We start from the raw sequence: 8,659 nt of genomic DNA on the forward strand, positions 1-8,659 counted from the left end.
CAGAAATGAGGGTGAACAAAATTATGTGCCGACTGGTGGGAATCCTGGAGCAGAATATGAGCACTTGATAAGGGGTAATCTGACATTGCTGCTATAATGTAAAAGATGCTGTTGAAATGATTCTCTATTCTCTCCAATTGTTAAATGTTGAAAGTCATAATCCACGATCACAATTTATGGATGAAATGATCAGCAGTAATGAACAATGTTTCAAATCTCATATTAAATTGGCTATCCAATTTTTGCCTCAAGGGATTGAATGTAGATCGAAGATCCACCTGGAGCTTGCTTCTTTGATTTTATGCCATTCTTAAAAGCTATTACCACCTAATACCTAACACGACTGAGATAAGGCATAACCAAGTTTGATATAAACTGTACTTTCCTATAACTCCGCTGCCGGGCAGTGGATTAATATTGGATTGAAAACACATACATGTATCACAAACTTCTGGAAAAGATTTGGTTCCTGCAAAGCTTTATTATAAATTAGGATCAAAATTGATTCTCTAAAAATCATAACTGTTTATAGTTAACCATATGCCTAGTTCTGCTTGAAAGCATCAAATTAAAAGTTAATAAAATCTGGTGAAACAAATATATATGTTTGATATTTTAATTAAATTCAGTGGACAAAGAATAGACACAAAGAATAAACTTCACAGTGGGACAGCTTTCCCCGTTCCACCACGTGATAATCAAGCACACAGCACTTCAGGCGCAACAACCCGCTGAAAAAAGGGACGAACTTTACCTTCGAGGCTCATTTTCTGAACGTGCTTCCGCACAATTTGGCCTTTCCCCTTGGGAGATTGAAGCTCTCGACGAAACGACTAGAAAATCCAGCGTCCCGTGTCGTCTTGTTGCGACAGGTGGAAAAAGAGCGGGGAAAACTCATCCAACAGTCGCGGGAATTCATGAAAATCTGAGATTCTTCTAGCACCCGGGCAGAATGAGTGGAGACTTCATGGCTGCGTGCTAAAAAGTAAGCCAAATTCATTAGACACTATTGAGGAGGCTCATCTTGGAACGAGAGGCAGCTGTTTGAGCAAGATGATCTCACAGAGGTGAAGACTGGGAGCGGCGTTGATAGGACACGGAGTTCTTACTATTCATGCTTATTACATTTAAATTAAAAAAAAGCTGGCAAATAAAGGTACAACGTTAAGGAAGAAATTTCTTTGACTGCATTACCTGAATATAAATTTCATTTCAGTGTAAACACACTCATCATTACATTTTTTTAAAGAATGCAGCTATTTTGAATACTATTTCAAATATCACGATTTAAAAACAGATTTTTGAAGATCTGCAAAATCCACATGGTGTTGCAAAGAAATATGTACTAAATTACGGTTTTAACTCAACTGGAGCTAGTATTGACAAGCATCTACCGAGTTCAACAATCCACAACATCGGACCATCAAGGAGGAGAAAATTTCTTCAGTTGATCAATGGCTACATCCATTTCATTGATACAGTCAATGGAAGAATCGATGTGAACGCTCTTGATTTTCACTTAAACTGCGAAGTTTGAACAATTATGTAGGTAATTCTTTACAGCTGCAAAATAAACCAAATTTTACAAAAAAAAAAAAACAATAACGATTGAGAATTGAGAATTCTTCTGCTTGAAGTTATAAATGATTCCGTAGTTCCGTAAGTAAGTTCAAAAAGGACAAAACCATGGATGTAAACAAACAGTCACTAAAACAGTTCACGTTAAGTGCGATTTTGATAGGCTGCTTGTTGACAGCCAAGGTTTTGCACTACAGTTAAATTACTACGGACTTAAACACTCTAACGCTCGGGTAGTCATTTGACTTCTTATTTTTTTTTTAAATCTTATAACTTTTGGTAAAATATGGTTCACTTTTACCGGAGATATTCCGGATTCCGTTGGGGTACCTCGGCCCTCCAACATGGTTTATTGGTTAATAAAACATAAACCTTTTCACAGAACAATGCCAGAAATGATGCAAAACTTCGAGGCATCATTCTAATACATCATCCTGCAAAAATAATTGACATGGTTAAATCCTACGGGGCACCGGAACCGGTTCCAGTTGGGCACCAATCGACAACAGCTCAGTGAACCGTTTCCGGTTGGAACCTGTTCCGGTGCCCGATGGTCTTGACCATGTAACGTATCTATGCAGGATGATGTATTAAAATTATGCCTTGAAGTTTTGCATCATTTTCGGCATTGTTCTGTGGAAAGGTTTTTGTTCTATTGACCAAAAACCCATATTGGAGGGCCGAGGTACCCCAACGGAATCCGGAATATCTCCGGTAAAAGTGGACCATATTTGTCCCCCATCTGACAGTTAAAAAAAAAACAAATCTTGATCTTTTGCAACCGGAAGCATCCAAATTGGTCAATTCTACAAAAAGTTATGAGATTTTTGAGAAAAAAATAGAGGTCAAATGACTACCCGAGCGTTTGAGTGTTAAGCATACCGTTTCTATTTTTGGATTAAGCACATTGCATCAAATTACAGCTTTCAAGAAATGTTGTCGACTGACTTAAAACAATAGAAAGCACGAATAAAAGTTAGCAGGCAACTTTTTCTTATGATAGTGTAAAACTGTTAAATTAAAAAGTATTTGATGGATACGTTTTCTTTTGCAATACACGTAGCTATATCACAAAATTCAGAAACCGAGTAGACATTATTAAAAAAAATAAGGATTGATGTTTCCTAATTCACTGCAGACACTATAATTCAACAATGCCCGACTAATTAACGCATGCAACAAATGTTTCACTAAGGCACTTTTCCTTTTCGGATAATATTTCATTTTTACACCCTCCATCATCATCATCAAACCGTCAGAATCCACTGGCTGCCACTTGCGACAAGCCTCCTTCCGCCCAGTACTGGCCAATGTTCTTCTTCGACTGTTGGGGTGGTAAAAAACATCCATGAGAAAAATCCCATCGTGTTCAACATCAAATTCGCCACCGACTTTGGTTATTGCTCTTTTACGAGTGCTTTGGCACTCCCCCACCTGGAGTTGGGGTGCAGGAGAAAAGAAAATCAAAAACACTTTAAGCACGGTTTAGCTTTATTGCTCAGTTTAAGTACTGTCCTCCGTGCCGAAGGTGGCGGGGGATGGGAATCAAGGCCAACAGGAAACCCTTTGGGCAGACGAGGAAAACAAAATCATAAACATGGAATTTTTTTCGTGCCTGAACATAAAAATTTGGACTGCAGAATCTTGTGCGACATACACCAATTCACTTGGGTACTTTGGTGAAGGATTTTGATGAATATTGCAGGATATGGTCGTAAGTTTCAATTTGAATGATATTAAGAAATTTTTAAAAATCAATGAAACTCTATCGTTGCAAAGGAAAAGCATTTAAGAAAATTATACATCAATTCAAATTTTTGGTACCGTGGTGAAGAGGTTAATTCTATGCATTTCGATTCCGAAATACTTTATTGAGGATTCTATTTTTTTGAATAATTATTAATATTTTGATTAATATTTCGAATTGACTGTTGAGAGCAGAAGGTATCAAGTTATGGAACGGAAAAATCAAAGCATGAAGGGACTGAATAATATATCGGAACAGAAAGTTTATTGAAGAGTCGATGAACGACAAATCGAGAGTCGACTAAATAGAAATAGAAATTTGCAAAACAATGTACAATATGTGCCCAGAAGAAATAACCCCCTGCTCCACAAGCAGAAAACGGTTTTTGGGTTATTTTAAGCATATGTGCCAATTTTGAGCGATTTTGGTTAAGATAAACCCATTGGAACCCGAGCCTGAAGTCGGCGAATAAAAAGTTTTTCTTACAAAAATTACATTTCAAAGTATCTAATAACTTTTCCGAATCGAGTTTTACAGCTTTGGCATGTTCTACAAAATTGTAGAGCATTAAATTTCCTATGAAAATCTCACTTTTGGGAATATTTGAATGGAAGTAGTGCACCGTGCAGCTCAAACTGTAAGAAAATTGGATTTTTCATACATTTTTCCAATTTTTCTCATAGAAACTTCATCTTCGAGTATCAATGAGTAAATGTTGACCGATTTTGCTGATATTTAACCCAGAGTCCTGAAATAGCTCAACGACCAATATTTAGCTTGTGGAGCGCGGTTTTCATAAAAAAATCGAAAAAAATTCAAAGAAATTTCATATCCTGGTCACTCCAATGTACGCCAAATATTTTTCATGATTTTCAGGATGTTTGACGTAACATAACAAAAAATGACGTATTCGAACGAATGACGGGATTCTGAGACAATATTTTTTAAAGATAATTCAACGGATGTCAGTCAGCAAAATGTACTGCGATCATATTTATATGAAGAAGCATGGAAGAGAGTAGAACATGGTGTTTTTGGTGTTTTGGTGTTTTCTTGTAGATTTTGCTCGGTTTTTTTTTCTAGAGGTCATATCGAGGTGCACCGATTTGAAAGTCCGATGAAACTTTTAACGTTTATTTGTCTATACATGAGATGAACTCATGCCAAATATGAGGCTTCTACGACAAAGGGAAGTGGGGTAAACCGGGCAATGAAGTTTGAGGTCCAAAAAACATAATAAATCTTAAAGTTGCTCGCAATTTTGTAAAACTTAATCAATTCCAACTCTCCTAGTTGCATTCGAAAGGTATTTTGAAACACTTCAAAATGTGCCATAAAGATCCGGGACTGGTTGGACTTTTTCTCATAGCTTATGCAAATTACTGTAAAAATTAAATTTTGAAAACCCCAATATCTTTTGCAACATCCTCCAACTCAACATTCAAACTCCCTATGGTCAAAAGTTAGGGAATTCATGAACTACAAGTCTACGGTTTTAACTTTTTGGTCAATCGTAGTTTTTCTCAAATTTTTCCGATTTTTCAATTACAAACTTTGTACAGCGTAGGCCTACATGACGGCAACTTTTGGTCTCAATTTTGACATATTCGAAATCCTCGGGAAATTTCACGAAGTATTGGAATTGTAAATTTGCAATGAAAAAAAAAACGATTTATGTCACACGCTCTGCCGATAAGCTTCTCACTAACAACATTCAGCTAATGGTTTTGTCCTCAGAACTTACCGGCGCTATCATTCTTGAAGCGTCATATTGCAACATCAGAAAATGTCTCCAGCAGAGCTGAAAATATCGATCACATCGAGGAAAAAAAACAACGCAGTTCGAACGGAAACGGGAATCTCACACATCACGATGTTAATAAAAATCTGCAGAAATAAAACGAAACTGGTGTAAAGTACGAGAAAAGAATCTACACAGTTAGTTTTTCTATTTGAGGGAAGGGGGGAAACTCATGAAGAAAAAGAACCCAAGCCGGAGTACATGAAAAGCATGACGGGAAATTCACTGCTTGCGCCGGGTGCTCCACAAAGAGAAGTTCTGTATCGAAGCCCAGGCTGTTCGAGGGAAATTGAAAATTCATAAAATTATATTTATTCCTTGGTAATAGTGTCACGAAACGGAACCAGTTTTTATTGGAGCGAGTAGGTGGGAATAGGAAAATTCTTCTATATTCTCCGAATAATTTGATCGAGATGCTCAAAACCAAACATGCTAGATTTATGTTATGTGAATTTATCTCGCAATAAGCAATATAAATCTTATTATCAAATATATAGAAATATCAACCTTACAGTTATTTTTACATAAGATTTAAAATTAACTCAAAACCGATCATCTCTATGCACTGAAACAAAGTAGGAAAGTAAACAGTGTTTTGCTGGTAACTGATAGAAGGACAAAAAACCAGCTTTGTAAAAACGTGCTTCCTTGCATTTCTATCTATTGAAAAGCTTAAAATTCTAATAAAATCTTTTACAATGAAAACAGTACTTTTAAATGGAATTAGGGCATTTTTTCGAAACAAACTTCTTTTCGATTTGATCTTCTGAAAGATAAATGATTTAGGATACGCCCTAAGAAATCATTGTGATTATTGGAATTTGAAATATCATAATTTAAACATGATACAATCAACAGATAAATGTTTTGAAATATTGCAAATGTTCATAAAAAATAATTTTGCTTTGGATGTTTGATTTTGAAAAAAAAAGTGATTCAAATGTAGGTGGATCCCTCTTTGCTTTCCACACATTTTTTTCACTCCAAAGCTTTCTCATTCCAGGCACTGTGCTTTTATTTTACTACTTCGATTCAAATTTCCCCCAACTGCTGCTGCTGCCTGCCTGCCACTCGGTGACAATATGTGTGAAGGAAGTGTGCTGGTGGATGAATTCAATACAAACGCTCTAGCGTGCTGTGCACCATGTTTATATCGAGCTCTCGGTGGGTTTGGAAAATAGAACGATTTCCACGAGAACCCAATGCAGGGTGGTGGTGGAACAGTTATGGCAAAGTGAAATGCTTCGCAAATGTTGTCCTTGGAAATTATTTCCCAATATCGAGCACTCGTACACACAGATGTAGCCCCTCGATCGTGCATCCCTTTTTTTCTATTGATTTTATTCTTTGGTTCAGTGAATTTGATGTGCCGACAATGAGAATCATCAGCTAAAAATGGAAAAAGGGTCGGGGTTTTATTGCACGAGTAGCGAATTGTTTTAAAGAATAAGCTTTAATGATCGAAATTTCTTTTAATAATAATTCAAAAAAATTAAATTATTCAAATATTAAAATTTATTTTCATGCTCTGCAATCAAATCAATTCAATAAGAAAATATTTTAGCAAATGAGTTACTGATAAAAAGGTTAATAATTTCAAACGTTGCTGTAATTTTACAGGTTTCTGAAATGAGCCATACCATGCAGGTTTTCCGCGAAACAGTACACTGGCAAAGGAGCCATACATAATCTTTACTTTTGTGGTTTTTCCCAGAAACCTTTTCGCCCACAGTTGATGGCCAGTGATTGGTTCATTATAAAATCAGATTGGCCGAACGGTGGCGAGGGAAAACGGTGAGGCTGATGAAGGGAAAAAATAATTTCCAACTGGAAAAGCGTGCGGAAATATTTTGCTTATTACTCTCGAAATGCGCTAAGTCTTTGAAAAGTAAACGAAAATTGCGTAATCTGAAAACTTTGCTCAAAGAGGCTTCTGGTGATTTGTAAATGACTTTTTGGCTGCATCTACACTGAAGTGAAAACTGAAAACGTAATCAAAATAGTTGCGAACTTCCTTCAAGTTCAAATATATTGCATTTTTGTAAAAGAACAATTTATTGCAATAAATTTTAATATCTTTAACGCAACAGTGTTACCAAAAAACTTTCGCTGAAGCTTCATACAAATCCACAATATTTTTAATATTTATTTCACCTTTTCGAGAAATTAAAGACCTGTATCAATGCATCGGTGCTTTAAAATGGCAGTTTGCAATCTATATTTAGAATATATAATAAAAATTAAAAACATTCTACGAAACTGAAGCCACACTGCTTTCTGAACTATCCATTATACTCCACAGGTCCATAATGAGCAAAATAATGAATATTATGCGAAAATTGCTTCCCCCTGGGTGTAGCCTGCATGCTACCGGCAGCGCCCATCATCGTATCGTTTTTGCGGGGAAAATAGACCGCCTGGTAGAATGAGGGTATCAAACCATACATCCTGGCAGCCACCACAAGCAGCCACCAGCTTCCCAGCGAGAGAAGAGATGAATTGTGGAAGCCGGTATGACCGCAAAGCGATTCACGTTCTTCCTGCTAAATTTCAAATTTATACTCACGTATGTGTGCACAACTCGTGCGGTGCTGGTGTATGTGTGCATACACACACTCACACAAACACTGTAAATTTGCTGCACCATGGGGATAAATTTGTGGCCACAACCACCCCCGACCCCCAAAATGAGGAACAAAAGGGCGCAACCCTATCTCAAATGAGTCGGTTCGCAGATTCATTTCTAGCAGCAGATGGTTCACAGGAAAGTTGGGAGGGGGGGAGGTAGGAAAGAGACAGCACCGGAAACGGAAGTTAACCCATTAGAAATTATCAGTTCCCGCTGCGTAGTCACCTGTTCATGTAAGTAAGAGTTTTCACCACAATAGCAAGAATCCCACGGCTTAATTGATTATGTGATGCGTAACGAGCAATACTAGCAAATAAGGATCTCTATTGTCACTGCTATTTTCGCTAGAAACTTCAAACACTAAACGCAACAATTACCTGGTGATAGAGTAAAAGTTGATCAGAGAACAATGTGACAGAAGCTGCAAACTTACCTGTAAAGAAAAAGAGATGGTAACATTTTAATATGTGGCATTTACAACAATTATCAACCATAATAAAACAAAACAAAAAAAATCATAATCATAATAATGATTGAAACCGTTAAAAAATATGTGTGTCAAGTAAAATTTCAATAGACAGTACCGAAGCAAAGTTTTTTTAGAAAAAAATATGTTTCCACAAAACATAGATTTTTCGAAAACTACTACTCCATATAGTACGCTTAAATTGGCAATAAATGAATGTGTGATTGTTGAGTTATTCCAACCAAAATTCTTGTTTTATCATAATGTTTCTAGTTAACCAAAAAGAATCAACCCCTTGAAACTGTGTTCAGTGGAATTTAAATCAAAATTTGGAGAAAATCGAGCCAAAATGTCCCTAAGGAATAGAATAAGATAATACGTTTAAATATTGATAGTTTTGATTACCGATTTTTTAAGTAGACTTTGGTTAATGCTTTT

Source organism: Culex pipiens, chromosome 1, assembly GCF_016801865.2.
Source record: "Culex pipiens pallens isolate TS chromosome 1, TS_CPP_V2, whole genome shotgun sequence".
NCBI classification, from domain to species: Eukaryota; Metazoa; Arthropoda; class Insecta; order Diptera; family Culicidae; genus Culex; species Culex pipiens.